Raw genomic sequence first — 16060 nt, 5'->3', positions numbered from 1 at the left:
TGTGGGAGAAAACTACTGTATGGGCACACATCGGGGCTCGGAAGGGAAGTAGTGACGTTTTGGAATGCAGACTTTGATGGATTGGTCTGCGGGTGTCATGTGCGTTTGGAGAGCCCCTGATGTACCTAAACAGTGGAAACCCCCCACAAGTGACCCCATTTTGGAAACTAGACCCCCTAATGAACTTATCTAGATGTGTGGTGAGCACTTTGAACCCCCAGTGCTTCACAGAAGTTTATAACGACCGGGCGTGAAAATAAAAATATCGTATTTTTTCAACAAACATCATCCTTTAGTCCCCATTTTTTTTATTTTCCCAAGGGTAACAGGAGAAATTGGACCCCAAAAGTTGTTGTCCAATTTGTCCTGAGTACGCTGATACCTCATATGTGGGAGAAAACTACTGTATGGGCACACGTCGGGGCTCGGAAGGGAAGTAGTGACGTTTTGGAATGCAGACTTTGATGGATTGGTCTGCGGGTGTCATGTGCGTTTGGAGAGCCCCTGATGTACCTAAACAGTGGAAACCCCCCACAAGTGACCCCATTTTGGAAACTAGACCCCCTAATGAACTTATCTAGATGTGTGGTGAGCACTTTGAACCCCCAGTGCTTCACAGAAGTTTATAACGACCGGGCGTGAAAATAAAAATATCGTATTTTTTCAACAAACATCATCCTTTAGTCCCCATTTTTTTTATTTTCCCAAGGGTAACAGGAGAAATTGGACCCCAAAAGTTGTTGTCCAATTTGTCCTGAGTACGCTGATACCTCATATGTGGGAGAAAACTACTGTATGGGCACACGTCGGGGCTCGGAAGGGAAGTAGTGACGTTTTGGAATGCAGACTTTGATGGATTGGTATGCGGGTGTCATGTGCGTTTGGAGAGCCCCTGATGTACCTAAACTATTGAAACTCCCCACAAGTGACCCCATTTTGGAAACTAGACCCCCCACGGAGCTTATCTAGATGTGTGGAGAGCACTTTGAACCCCCAAGTGCTTCACAGAAGTTTATAACGCCTGGGCGTGAAAATAAAAAAAACATTTTTTTCCGCAAAATTATATTTTTGCCCCCAATTTTTTATTTTCCTAAGGGTAACAGGAGAAATTGGACCCCAAAAGTTGTTTTGTAATTTGTCCTGAGTAGGCTGATACCCTACATGTGGGGGTAAAACACTGTTTGGGCGCATGGCAGAGCTTGGAAGGGATGGAGCACCATTTGACTTTTTCAACGCAGAATTGGCTGGAATTGAGATCAGACGCCATGTTGCCTTTGGAGAGCACCTGATGTGCCCAAACAGTGGAAACCCCCAATTATAACTCCAACCCTAACCTCAACACACCCCTAACCCTAATCTGAGCCCTAGCCCTAACCCTAGCCCTAACCCTAACCCTAGCCCTAACCCTAACCTAACCCTAGCGGGAAAATGGAAATAAATACATTTTCTTTTAGTTTTATTATTTTTCCCTAACTAAGGGGGTGATAACGGGGGGTTTGATTTACTATTTATAGCGGGTTTTATGTTTGGCGGCTGTCGCACGCTAAAAGACGCTTTTTATTGTAAAAATAGTTTTTGCATCACCACATATTGAGAGCTATAATTTTTCCGTATTTTGACCCACCGAGTCATGTGAGGTCTTATTTTTTGCGGGACGAGTTGACGTTTTTATTGGTACCATTTTCGGGCACGTGACATTTTTTGATCGCTTTTTATTCCGATTTTTGGGACGCAGAATGAACAAAAACCAGCGTTTCATGAATTTCTTTTGGGGGGTGCGTTCACACCGTTCCGCGTGCGGTAAAATTGATAAAGCGGTTTTATTCTTCGGGTCAGTATGATTACAGCGATACCTCATTTAGGTCTTTTTTTATGTTTTGTCGGTTTTTTGCAATGAAAACAATTTTATATAAAAAATAATTATTTTTGTATCGCTTTATTCTGCGAGCTATAACTTTTTTATTTTTTGCAGATGATGCTGTGTTGCAGCTCGTTTTTTGCGGGACAAGATGACGTTTTCAGCGGTACCATGGATATTTATATGCGTCTTTTTGATCGCGCGTTATTGCACTTTTTGTTCGGTGGTATGATAATAAATCATTATTTTTTGCTTCGTTTTTTATTTTTATTTTTTAAGGGGTTCGCTAAAGGGGTTAACTAATGGGACAGTTTTATAGGGCAGGTCATTACGGACGCGGCGATACCAAATATGTGTCCTTTTATTGTTTTTGGTTTTTTTATTTTGAAAAAATGGATTTATTGGGGAATATTTTTTTTTTTTTTTACTAATTTATTTAGCGATTTTTTTTAAATTATTTTTAACACTTTTTTTTTTTTTTTTTTACTTTATTACCTTGTCCCAGGTGGGACATCACTGTCCTGTGACAGATCGCTGATCTGTCACATCACAGATCACTGTGACAGATCAGCGATCTGTCACAGGCACTGCTGCAGACTTCCTCATGCCTGCGCTTTGCAGGCAGTGAGGAAGTCAGCTCCCTGCAGCCCCCGTCGCCATCTTGGATCCGGGGGCCTGTAGGGAAAGAGCCCCCCGCAGCAGCGCTGCACATTGCGCTGCCGTGGGGGGCTCAGGGAAGCACGGAGGGAGCCCCCTCCCTGCCGATGCTTCCCTTTAACCCCCGGTACACCGCGATCGTGTTTGATCGCGGTGTGCAAGGGGTTAACGTGTCGGGGGCGGTCCGTGACCGCCCCTGACACATTGTGCCGGGTGTCAGCTATGATAATTAGCTGACACTCGGCCGCGATCAGCGGCGCTCACCACGTGGGCGCCGCTGATCGAGATGACGTAATATTCCGTCCATGGTAATTAGGTCCATGGTCACATGGACGGAATATTACGTCAATTGTAGGTAAGGGGTTAAACACTTGGGCATAGTGCTGGACTGCATCCTTACTGCAGGACTGACCATTCGCCCTGATAAGTGCTAAATAGGGATGGCTGAGGTGCAGTACCTCGGGCATAGAGTAGGGGGTGGGACACTAAGGCCTGAGCCTGCCAAGGTGAAAGCCATTAGCAACTGGTGTAGACCCCAGACTAAAAAGCAGGTACTTGCATTTTTAGGAACTGCTGGATACTATCGCAAATTTGTTTCTAACTTCAGCACCTTGGCCAAGCCCCTAACCGACCTGACCCACAAGAACATGCCTAGGAATGTGACGTGGACGACGGCATGCGAGGATGCCTTTTCAGCGTTAAAGACTGCCCTCGTCACTGCTCCTGTCTTGGCTGCCCCGGATTATAAACGCAGGTTCCTCGTGCAGACAGATGCATCCACCTTTGGGATTGGGGCAGTACTTAGCCAAGTGAACGCCGCCGGAGAAGAACATCCTGTTGCTTTTACCAGTCAGAAACTACTGGATCGGGAAGTTGCCTATGCCACTATTGAAAAGGAGTGCCTTGCCATCGTATGGGCGCTAAAAAAATTGCAGCCCTACTTGTATGGCAGAGACTTTACGATTGTTACAGACCACAACCCCCTCACATGGCTGAACCGCGTATCAGGGGACAATGGAAGATTGCTGCGGTGGAGCTTGTCCTTATAACCCTACAGCTTCTCCATCCAAGCGGGGAAGCCAACACCAGAACGCTGATGGATTGTCTCGACAAGAAGAACCATAGGCTCCCCAGGCCGACCTACCCCTGCCACTGTACAAGGAATTATAAATAACTGAGCAATGTGGACTAAAGTGAGCAGGCCAGAGGTCTGTGTAGACCTCATAAGAAAAATACGAGATCTGGCACTCCCAATTGCAGAGAAAAGAATTTTTGTTTTATTCACAGCTTTAGTTTTCCACAAGACAATTATTGTGTAACGTTTCGGTCCTTAAAATGGACCTTCTTCAGACTAGATGTCACATAACAGAAAAAAAATAAAAAAACAAAATATTATCAATACTTGAAGAATATAACACAAGTCATCAAAAAAGGCTGGTTTCCCTAATGAGACGGGAACCAACTAGATTACACAGTGCTACATAGAATGACAAGTTGCTCTCAAATGAGTCTAACATACTTTAACCATAGCATACAAGAAAATATCATAACTACTTAATCACAGTAGAAAACTAGATACAGGAATACTAAAACAGTACAGTTAGATTAATACAGCGTACAAGACACGAGTTGAGAGTTTTATGCAAAAATAAAAAATATAAAATATACTGGAGCAACCATGACATGGGTAGGTATAGTATTAATAGTCAATGATTGAATAATATTTTCATGATATCAATAATTTCAATATGAATACCATATTAAATAATAAATTATCATTCTCTATACAGAATGGACCTCACAAATTTGCAAAGCATAATCATAACAGAATAGAGAAGGAACCAAGATTCCTTGTCATTCTATGTAGCACTGTGTGATCTAGTTGGTTCCCGTCTCATTAGGGAAACCAGCCTTTTTTGATGACTTGTGTTATATTCTTCAAGTATTGATAATATTTTGTTTTTTTATTTTTTTTCTGTTATGTGACATCTAGTCTGAAGAAGGTCCATTTTAAGGACCGAAACGTTACACAATAATTGTCTTGTGGAAAACTAAAGCTGTGAATAAAACAAAAATTCTTTTCTCTGCAATTGGGAGTGCCAGATCTCGTATTTTTCTTATATTGTATTGGGATTGGTACCCTTTTTCTGTGCACCCCGTCCTCAAACTCGGAGTGACATGCCTTGTAGTAAGACTGTTTCTGACCGTATGCACGAGCACCCGATATTATTGGTTTCTTGAAGAGGAATTATCTTTTTGGGAAATGTGCGCCAATAGTTTCTCATTTAATGAGACAGAAGTGGCAGACATAGTTTCACAAGTTACTACATCAAGTGAGTTTTTGCAAATTCCTGGTAGTGAATACAAGACACGAGATCTGGAAAGAGAATCCAGACATCTTATAGGTTTAGAGTTACATAGTGCTACTATAGCTGAATATATCCGAACGCAGAGGATTCCAAGAGGCCTCAGGGTATCACTGCGACCTACTCTGTTTCAGAATAATACTGAGTTTTGTGAAAGATTTGAGAAGATCTTAAATAAATGTTCATTGGATTTGATGGCATTGACTCTTGAACATCTGATTAAGGATATAAAGATTGGACAAGAGAAGGTTGTGAATATTGAAAGACAACTGAAGGAGACATTATCTAACGAAGAGTTCGAGACTATCAATAACCGCTCTAAGGAGAGTTTAAACACCTTTAGACAAGAGACTGAGAAACGTAAGAGCCAAAAGTTTATTCGAGACACACAGGATTACCTGCAGAAGAGAGTTTATAGATGGCAGGGCTCCATGGGCTCCTCTCGTCCAAATTATCGCAATTACAGATTCACAGATGGCTCCTCAGCCTCAAGTTCGGACAACGAGAGAACAAATTCTGGCAGGTCTTCTTTTTTAGGCCAAGACAAGGGATACAATCTAAGGAGAGGACGAGGAGGGGGGGGCCAATGCCACAGACACCAATCGTCACGCAATGAATACGAGAACACAGGTAATCTAGTAAATTTGGTTGTTAACATTTCGTCAAAGTCTCTTGATCCCTCACAAATAGGTCTGTTACAAAAAGGGTTATCATTCTGTCCTACATGCAAATTCAACACTTTTCAGTTAGATCTTGATCTACAGAGGTTCTATAGGAACCTTAGATCAAAGGATTACTTTAGTATGCAGGCTCCTATTTCCTCAAGGACAGTTGAACAGGTTAAAACACCGGTTAATATTGCCGATTTGGGCCTTAGGTTACAAAGTACCTTCAGTCCACCTAAAAATATTCCACCAATCGAAACCTTTATTTCCTTGATAGATAAGGAAGTTTCTCTATATACGAGACAGATTACCAGAGGTGAGTTAAAATATCGTACTAATCTGAGTCAGACGGAACGTGATGCCTTACGAACTCTAATTGATGATCGTGAGATAATCATAAAACCAGCTGATAAAGGTGGGGCTGTTGTTGTTATGGATCGCTTGGCCTACCATAATGAAATTCTGTCACAACTCATGAACAGGGAAGTCTATTTACCTCTACCCCATAATCCCACTGTATCTGTTCGGGAAAAAATTGAGGGTATTTTGATGTGTGCATTGAGGGAGGGCATAATAGATAAGAAAACGAAAGAATTTTTAACTAAAGTGGATCCGATTATTCCCGTTTTTTACACACTACCAAAGATACACAAACGGCTTAACAACCCCCCGGGTAGACCAATAGTTGCATCGACCGATTCCATATTATCCCCATTATCTCAACTGTTGGAGAAAGTACTCACTCCACTTGTTAAGAACACTTCTTTCTTATTGGACACAGGGGCCTTTTTGGATACCATTCATGGGATTGGTCCACTACCTGATGGTACTTTACTTGTGACCTTCGATGTTAATAGTTTGTATACCTCAATACAGCATGAAAAGGGCATGAGGGCAACTAGACTCATGTTGGAAGAGTCTCAAATAGAACTGAATGCTATTAATTTCCTGATGGATTTATTAAAATTGGTATTAACGGAGAATTTATTTCTTTTTGAGGACTCTTTTTTTCTTCAAATACAAGGTACAGCCATGGGATCACACATGGCCCCTCCTTATGCCAACTGTTTCATGGCTCTTTTTGAATCTGAGCATATATATGTACATAGAGAATATCAATCTCATTGTCTAATGTGGCGTAGATACATCGATGATGTATTCTGCCTCTGGAATGGCTCATTGAACTCATTAGAGGAATTTCACATCTATCTTAAAGACGTTTGGCCTGAATTGACTTTTACCTTGAATTATCACACAACTGAGATTAGTTTTTTGGATACTAAAGTCAAACAGGATTCCTCTGGTAATCTGTCTTTTGATCTATTTACGAAGGCCACAGATCGTAATAACCTATTGGCATATAGAAGCTGTCACCCAAGGGCGGTTAAGAAGTCCATTCCAATTTCACAATTTGATAGAGTTAGAAGGATCGTTAGTGACCCCCAGCAATGTTCTGTACAACTAGATTATATGGAAGGGAAGTTCGTAGAAAGGGGTTATCCCCATCATTTACTTAAAAAATGTCGAGATGACGAACGTTCCCATAGCAAGTCCATGAAGGGTTCTAGGATTCCCCTCGTCCACACGTTTCACCCATTTATGTACGGACTCCATAAGAAAATTCGTAAACACTGGTCTATACTTGGGAATAGTTTCCCAGACGTTCCCGAATTTCAAGTTCCTTTTCTCCCGTGTTTTAGGAGACCTCATAACCTGAAGGATAAAATTGTTCGAGCAGATATGGGCTCTTCTACCAAAGTTTCCAGACAGAGTTTTCTCCAGACACAGAGAAAAGGCACTTTTCCCTGTTTGCAATGTGCTCAGTGCACTAATGTTCTGAAAGGTCCCTTCATTTCCCATCCACAAACTGGTGCTGAAATCCCTATTAAGGGATTCTACACCTGTGATTCTAAATTTGTTGTATATGCAATAAAATGTCCATGTGGCAAGTTATATGTGGGGGAGACGACGCAGAGCATAAAGGATAGGATATCGCATCATAAGTCTGACATTCGATGTGGGCGACACCATCTACCTATTCCTTTTCATTTTCATGCTATGGGGCATACTATAGCTCAATTGAGGTACCTAGTACTCGAACAGGTCCCGACACATAGGAGGGGTGGTAATCAGGTTAAGAGTTTAAAACTTAGGGAGGCATTTTGGATTCATTCTCTGCAAACTATGGAACCTAAAGGGTTAAATAGAGAATACGATGTTATGGGCTTATGCTAGTTTGCTTATTCTTATTTTATGATATCTTTTCTATTCTTTACAGCCACAACAACCACGCTAGAAATGGTTCCAGAGAAGGGGTATGGTTAACCAAGTACTAAGTAATTTTCATATATTTTTATTTTTTATTTTTTTCTATCTTTTTTCAATAAAATTTTTTTGCTGGTGTCATATTCATGACAAAATTTAATGACAAATACGTCAAATTTATTCATCGTATTTTTTATTGTGTAAACTTTTTTGGTGTTGGGTTTTACCTTCTTTTTATAAGGTAGATTTATATTTACTTTTTATCTTGTCTATATTTTCTATTATTTTTCTTAGTGCATTCTCACGAATCGATCACGCCGCTTAAATATGTCTGGACACCCTGGGATTCACTAATGAAACTACACATATATCCTTTTAATTCCTCACGCCACTCAGCGCTGGGCGGACACCGTGATCTATGCGAACGCAGTTTCACTGAGTGACACTAAGCGTTTCACGGACTACTTCCGGTCCGCAGCCATCTTGGATGATGCACTTCCGTTTTGCGCTCCACGGAGCGGCTCACTCAGCTTTCTTCCGGTCTTCTCCTTGCCAGCCCTCACACAGGTGCTATGCTGGACGCACTCTGGTGGGGTATTTATTGCCGGCTGTAGGCGGTTGTTATCAGCGCTCCTTTTCATACTGAAATGACATACACCGGATAGCGCCGACTTTCATTTGATGTCTCTTCACAGCTCCACTTGGTGAGATGGCGGGTATTCCATGGGAGCACTGTGTATTGCCATTTATCTCTCTATAGCTTATTATGGGTCCTAGGCAACGGTCTGTTTTTTATTTTAACAGATCAGCCCCTTCACATTTGCTCCCTGCTATTCCGGCCCACTCCCAAGATGAGGCTTTTGTGCCATTATTATTTTTTTGCAATATTATTTAATATATTTTTTTATACACATTTTTTATTTTTCTGATGAACCTTTCTAGTATTGTACATTAAGTACTTGCATACCCCTTCTAAATCTTGGTTCCTTCTCTATTCTGTTATGATTATGCTTTGCAAATTTGTGAGGTCCATTCTGTATAGAGAATGATAATTTATTATTTAATATGGTATTCATATTGAAATTATTGATATCATGAAAATATTATTCAATCATTGACTATTAACACTATACCTACCCATGTCATGGCTGCTCCAGTATATTTTATATTTTTTATTTTTGCATAAAACTCTCAACTCGTGTCTTGTATGCTGTATTAATCTAAATGTACTGTTTTAGTATTCCTGTATCTAGTTTTCTACGGTGATTAGTTATGATATTTTCTTGTATGCTATGGTTAAAGTATGTTAGACTCATTTGAGAGCAACTTGTCATTCTATGTAGCACTGTGTGATCTAGTTGGTTCCCGTCTCATTAGGGAAACCAGCCTTTTTTGATGACTTGTGTTATATTCTTCAAGTATTGATAATATTTTGTTTTTTTTATTTTTTTTCTGTTATGTGACATCTAGTCTGAAGAAGGTCCATTTTAAGGACCGAAACGTTACACAATAATTGTCTTGTGGAAAACTAAAGCTGTGAATAAAACAAAAATTCTTTTCTCTGCAATAGGGAGTGCCAGATCTCGTATTTTTCTTATATTGTATTGGGATTGGTACCCTTTTTCTGTGCACCCCGTCCTCAAACTCGGAGTGACGTGCCTTGTAGTAAGACTGTGTAGACCTCATGGCGTGCTCACTTATTATGGGGGGGGGGGAGGTTGTGATGGTGTGATATGTTATGTGGATATCATTTTTTGTATATTCCTATTTTTAACAATTCCAGTTATTTTCATAGTGTTTTTCTTATTACATTGTAAGTCTACAGCCTCACTGTATCTGTCTCTTGATGACCCCCTGTAGTGCATTAATCCCTAAGGCCCTTTGTCCTCCTCTGGGGGGCCTGGAAACCGCCTAAACTTGTTTGACTTTCCCTGGACAAGGAAGGGGGTCGGGGGAGAACAGGAGCTGGGCAAGCCAGTTTCGGAGTGAACAGGATCATGTTCAGACAGCACTTCAGAGAGAGAAGGACCCATTTTATCCTCTGGTGCTAGAGTTTTGGAATCTCATTTCCCTGGACATTTTAACCTGTTACTGGACTGCATTTTTATTCTGGACTATCTTATCCTTTGTGTGGTGGACTGAATATGGACCTTTTCGTATTTTTGCCTGAATAAAGGTCTTGGAATTGTTCACTCTTCGCTTGCTCTGTTGATTCTGTGATACCAGAGAAGGACCCCGTGACACCGTTACATCCGGTTTAGTAATTTTTCTTCGTCAATCCTTTTTATTATAATTATATGTAATTATATATACCATATTGTGTTGTTCCCATTTTGTAACATTTTTGAATATTTTTTATAAACACTGCCTACCTTTCCTGATTAAATATAAAATGTAATGTTTTTGTTTCCTCTTGCTATGTAAACCGCACCCCTGAAGCAATACACTACCTGTAACGGGTGTCCAATCAGCCTGTATAAACGATTGGTGGTGGCAGCTAGTAGTTCCTTTTGTTATTGCGGAGAAGGCAGTGTCCGTACCGGGGGGTATATATATGTATATATTACATGTGTTGGAGTTGTAGGTGTATATACCATACACTCACTGTGAGTTCCCCAATAACCAGCCTAGTAGTGGAAACAGCTGCAGTCTCATCCATCATTAGTCAGTCAATTGTGTGTCATGATGATTGGAGGCAGCGGAGTTGCGTTGCTTGACAAACTTGTGGCAGAGGTGGGATCTCTGCGATCTTTCTGGCTGATATATTTGACATCACTCATTTGAGGGGATCCTCAGCAGGATCACCCGGCAGCGTGATATAGCCGAGTTCTCCTGTACAATGAGAGACATCATCATCATGAATAACTTTCACATTATCAACATCTGAATCATATGAAGGACCAGATCTGGGACGGTGGTCAGTGCAGTATCAGGACAATGCAATGTGACATTAGGACGATGTTGTATCAGGACGGTCCGGGATGGTGTGGTAAGAGGACAGTCCAGGATAGGACAGTCAAGAAGAGTGGTATGAGAATGGCAGAGGTTTCCCATATTAGGATGGTACGGTATAGTGCAATGTCAGGACGTTCTAGTATGGGGCAGTAGGAGGATGGTGGGGTATCAAAATAGTTTGGTATGAGGACGATACTGTATGAGAATGTTGTGGTATGAGGATGGTGCGGTGTGAGGATGGTGCAGTATGAGAACGATACTGTATGAGGACTGTGCGGTGTGAGGACGGTGCGGTGAGGATGGTGCATTGTGAGGACGGTGCAGTATGAGGATGATGCAGTATGAGGACGGTGGGGTATGAGGACAGTGCGGTATGAGGACGATACTGTATGAGGACTGTGCGGTATGAGAACGATACTGTATGAGGACGATGCGGTGAGGATGGTGCGTTGTGAGGACGTGTCATGATCCCAGTGCAGGTTATTGAGCTGCACACCTGGGGTTAATGTCTGGAGCTCGGTGCAGGTTTTGACCTGCACATCTGGGGTTGATTGTGTCCTGTGAGGGGTTTCGTATGGATCCTAAGGTGCTGGTGATCGCTGACTGGGTTCAGTCTCGAGATCTCAAAGGGCTCCAGCGCTTCTTAGGATTTGTGAACTATTACCGGAGATTCATTAAAGGTTTCTCACAAGTGGTTAAACCACTCACGGATCTTACCCAGAAGGGCGCTGATGTAAAAAATTGGTCGGTACTCGCTAAGGAATCCTTCTCAGCGATTAAGAAATGTTTCATGTCTGCCCCGGTGTTGGTACAACCTGACCCGTCCAAACCATTCATTGTGGAGGTGGATGCTTCTGAAGTGGGGGTGGGGGCTGTGCTGTCCCAGGGTCCAGCCACCCTTACCAATCTCAAACCCTGTGCCTTCTTCTCCAAGAAGTTCTCTTCAGCTGAGAAAAACTATGATGTAGGCAATAGGGAACTTCTTGCGGTCAAGCTGGCGTTTGAGGAATGGAGGCACTTTTTGGAAGGGGCGGCTCACCCTATCACGGTTGTCACGGATCACAAAAATTTGGCATACCTTGAATCTGCTAAGAGGCTTATTCCTAGACAAGCCCGTTGGTCACTTTTTTTTTCATGATTTCAGTTCTCCATTACTTTTCGACCGGGGTCCAAAAATGTTAAAGCGGATGCCCTGTCCAGAAGTTTTGATCTAGTGTCTCCCCCTGAGCCGCCGTCCTCCATTCTTCCCCCAGGGGTGGTAATGGTGGGGGTCTCAACTGAGTTGGAACAAGAAATTCTAAGGGCTCAGGCCCTAGCTCCGGCAACCAGGCCAGGGGATAAACTGTTTGTTCCAGATTCATGGCGGCCTAGACTTCTGCAGGAGTTTTATGAGTCTAGGCTGAGTGCTCATCCAGGTATCACGGCCACTAGAGAGGCAGTAGCCAGGGGTTTTTGGTGGCCTTCATTAAGGTCCGATGTCAAGGAATTTGTTTCTGCTTGTGGCATGTGTGCCTGTTCCAAAAGCTCGCATAACCGACCGGCTGGGGAACTCATACCTTTACCGGTTCCTGATAGGCCATGGACTCATCTTTCCATGGATTTTATTACCGGCCTTCCACCTTCCAGGGGCAATACCGTGATCTGGGTGGTGGTGGATAGGTTTTCTACACAGGCCCATTTCATTCCCTTGGCAGCATTACCTTCAGCAGAAACATTGTCAAGGTTGTCTGTGCAGCATGTGGTCCGATTGCATGGGGTACCCCTGAATGTTGAGTCTGTGAGAGGTGTGCAGTTTGTGGCCAAATTTTGGAGGGCGTTTTGTATGAAATTGGGCATCTCACTCTCCTTCTCGTCGGCATATCACCCGGAGAGTAATGGTCAGACAGAACGCACCAATCAATCCCTGGAACAAATTCTCAGGTGTCTGACCTACGCCAGACAGGAGGATTGGTGTGATGCGTTACCGTGGGCTGAATTCGCTTTTGACAACCGGGTGAGTCAGTCCACCAACATGTCCCCATTCCTGATTAACTATGGGTTTAATCCGCATTTTGGGGAGTTTTCTCGGGTGGATTCCCGTTGTCCAGGGGCAGAGGGGTCCGTTCAACGGTTAAAAAACCTCTGGACTGAAGTCCGGCGTAATATCTCTCGGGCCCAGGGGAGATACAAATATTTTGCGGACAAAAAGAGAGCCTCGGGAGACATGTTTCAGGTGGGAGAGGTTTGGCTCTCCACACGTAACATCAACTTAAAGGTACCATCAGCTAAGTTGGGACCAAAGTTCATTGATACATACGAGATTATGGAGATAGTCAACCCAGTGGCATATAGGTTGCGTCTCCCCGCCTCCTTAAAAATATCTGTGTTCCATAAATCTCTGTTGAAACCCGCAGGATCTGTCAAAGAGAACTCCAAGCCTGTTGTTCCTCCAGTGCTGGTGGAGGGTCAATTGGAGTATGAGGTCGGACATATTGTGGACTCTCGGCGGGTGCGCCACTCTTTGCAGTACTTGGTCCACTGGAAGGGATATGGACCAGAGGAGCGCTTATGGGTCCCTGCTCGCTCGGTACATGCAGATCGCCTGGTTCGGGCTTTCCATGCCAAGTACCCGGGGAAGCCTGGGGGTCCAGAGGCCCCCCGTTGAGAGGGGGGTACTGTCATGATCCCAGTGCAGGTTTTTGAGCTGCACACCGGGGGTTAATGTCTGGAGCTCGGTGCAGGTTTTGACCTGCACACCTGGGGTTAATGATTGTGGCCTCTTTCTGGTTCTGGGAGAGCTTCTTAAACCCCTGGGAAGCTTCAATCCCTGCCAGTTATACTTCTGCCTTTGGCCTAGTGTGGTGACCCCTGTGTGCCTGTTTGTTGTTATAGCTTGTTTATATGGTTCTGATCCGGTTCTGTTTCCCGTTATGAGTTTGCCTGTTGATTTTGTACTGCATTATTATCTCTGTGTATGACTCATTGCCTGTGACCTGACTACTCTCTGCTCGCCCCTCTTGTACCTTTGCAGCTCTCTGTGTGTGACTCATTGGCTACGTCCTGACTATCCTCCCTGTCTATGCCCCTTGGTAACTTTGTCTCGCAGTTAGGCTGGTTTCACATTAGCGTTGAAACAACGCTGCGCACTGCGTCGGTAAGCCCCGCCCCGGCTCCCTGCCCTCCCCATCTGGGATCACCGCCTACTTTCGCATTTGCACGCATGTGATCGGCGCACCCTATCTTTAGCATAGGGTGCGCAGATCATGTGCTGCCAGTGTGAAAGTAGCGTGCTGCGCACTTTTGACGGTGCGCCGAAATGCAGCATGTTGCATTTCGGCGCGCACGGCGCACCGTCAAAAGTGCGCAGCACGCTACTTTCACACTGGCAGCACATGATCTGCGCACCCTATGATAAAGATAGGGTGCGCCGATCACATGCGTGCAAATGCGAAAGTAGGCGGTGATCCCGGATGGGGAGGGCAGGGAGCCGGATCGGGGCGGGGCTTACCGACGCAGTGCGCAGCGTTGTTTCAACGCTAATGTGAAACCAGCCTTACCCTGCTAGGAGTTTTCTTGCAGCTCCTAGCTCTGTGGAGTTTAGGCCACGCCCCTAGCAGTCTCGTGCTGTAGGTCCTGCGGCTCTGAAGTACGCATCTACCGGCTGCTGCCCGCTCCACAGGTAGCTTTGAGCACAGTTCGCTTTACTCAGGATACGCGCACTGGCTCTGAGCAAGTTCAGTGCGGTGTTCCTGACAGGACGGTGCAGTATGAGGATGGTTCGGTATGAGGACAATACTGTATGAGGACTGTGCGGTGTGAGAATGATGCGGTGTGAGGATGGTGCAGTATGAGGACGGTACTGTATGAGGACAATGCTGTATGAGGACGGTGCTGTATGAGGACGGTGCAGTGTGAGGATGGTGTGGTGTGATGATGCTGGGGTATGAGGATGGTGCTGTATGAGGACGTATGATGACCACATACTGCTCCATACAGAATAATGGGCACCATATAGTGTTCCGTACAGTAAAAGGCCCACATAGTGGCCCATACAGTATAAAGTTGTGGGTCAAATATACAGTGCCTTGCAAAAGTATTCGGCCCCCCTATAACTTTTCAACCTTTTCCCACATATCATGCTTCAAACATAAAGATACCAAATGTAAATTTTTGGTGAAGAATCAACAACAAGTGGGACACAATTGTGAATTTATTGGTTATTTTAAATTTTTGTGGAAATTCAAAAACTGAAAAGTGGGGCGTGCAATATTATTCAGCCCCTTTACTTTCAGTGCAGCAAACTCACTCCAGAAGTTCATTGTGGATCTCTGAATGATCCAATGTCGTCCTAAATGACTAATGATGATCAATATAATCCACCTGTGTGTAATCAAGTCTCCGTATAAATGCACCTGCTCTGTGATAGTCTCAGGGTTCTGTCTGAAGCACAGAAAGCATCATGAAGACCAAGGAACACAACAGGCAGGTCCGTGATACTGTTGTGGAGAAGTTTAAAGCCGGATTTGGAAACAAAATGATTTCCAAAACTTTAAGCATCCCAAGGAGCACTGTGCAAGTGATCATATTGAAATGGAAGGAGTATCATACCGCTGCAAATCTACCAAGAACCGGCTGTCCCTCTAAACTTTCATCTCAAACAAGGAGAAGACTGATCAGAGATGCAGCCAAGAGGCCCATGATCACTCTGGATGACCTGCAGAGATCTACAGCTGAGGTGGGACAGTCTGTCCATAGGACAACAATCAGTCGTACACTGCACAAATCTGGCCTTTATGGAAGAGTGGCAAGAAGAAAGCCATTTCTCAAACATATCCATAAAAAGTGTTGTTTAAAGTTTGCAACAAGCCACCTGGTAGACACCAAACATGTGGAAGAAGGTGCTCTGGTCAGATGAAGCCAAAATCAAATTTTTTGGCAATAATGCCACCGCGAACACACCATCCCCACTGTCAAACATGGTGGTGGCAGCATCATGGTTTGGGCCTGCTTTTCTTCAGCAGGGACAGGGAAGATGGTTAAAATTGATGGGACGATGGATGGAGCCAAATACAGGACCATTCTTGAAGAAAACCTGTTGGAGTCTGAAAAAGACCTGAGACTGGGACGGAGATTTGTCTTCCAACAAGACAATGATCCCAAACATGAAGCAAAATCTACAATGGAATGGTTCACAAATAAACGTCTCCAGGTGATAGAATGGCCAAGTCAGAGTCCAGACCTGAATCCAATCGAGAATCTGTGGAAAGAGCTGAAAACTGCTGTTCACAAACCATCTCCATCCAACCTCACTGAGC

This window comes from Dendrobates tinctorius, unplaced genomic scaffold (genome assembly GCF_039654945.1).
Source record: "Dendrobates tinctorius isolate UK_male_01 unplaced genomic scaffold, ASM3965494v1 ptg000251l, whole genome shotgun sequence".
Lineage (NCBI taxonomy): Eukaryota > Metazoa > Chordata > Amphibia > Anura > Dendrobatidae > Dendrobates > Dendrobates tinctorius.
The sequence above is the reverse complement of the archived record's forward strand: the minus strand, read 5'-3'. Positions refer to the sequence as shown.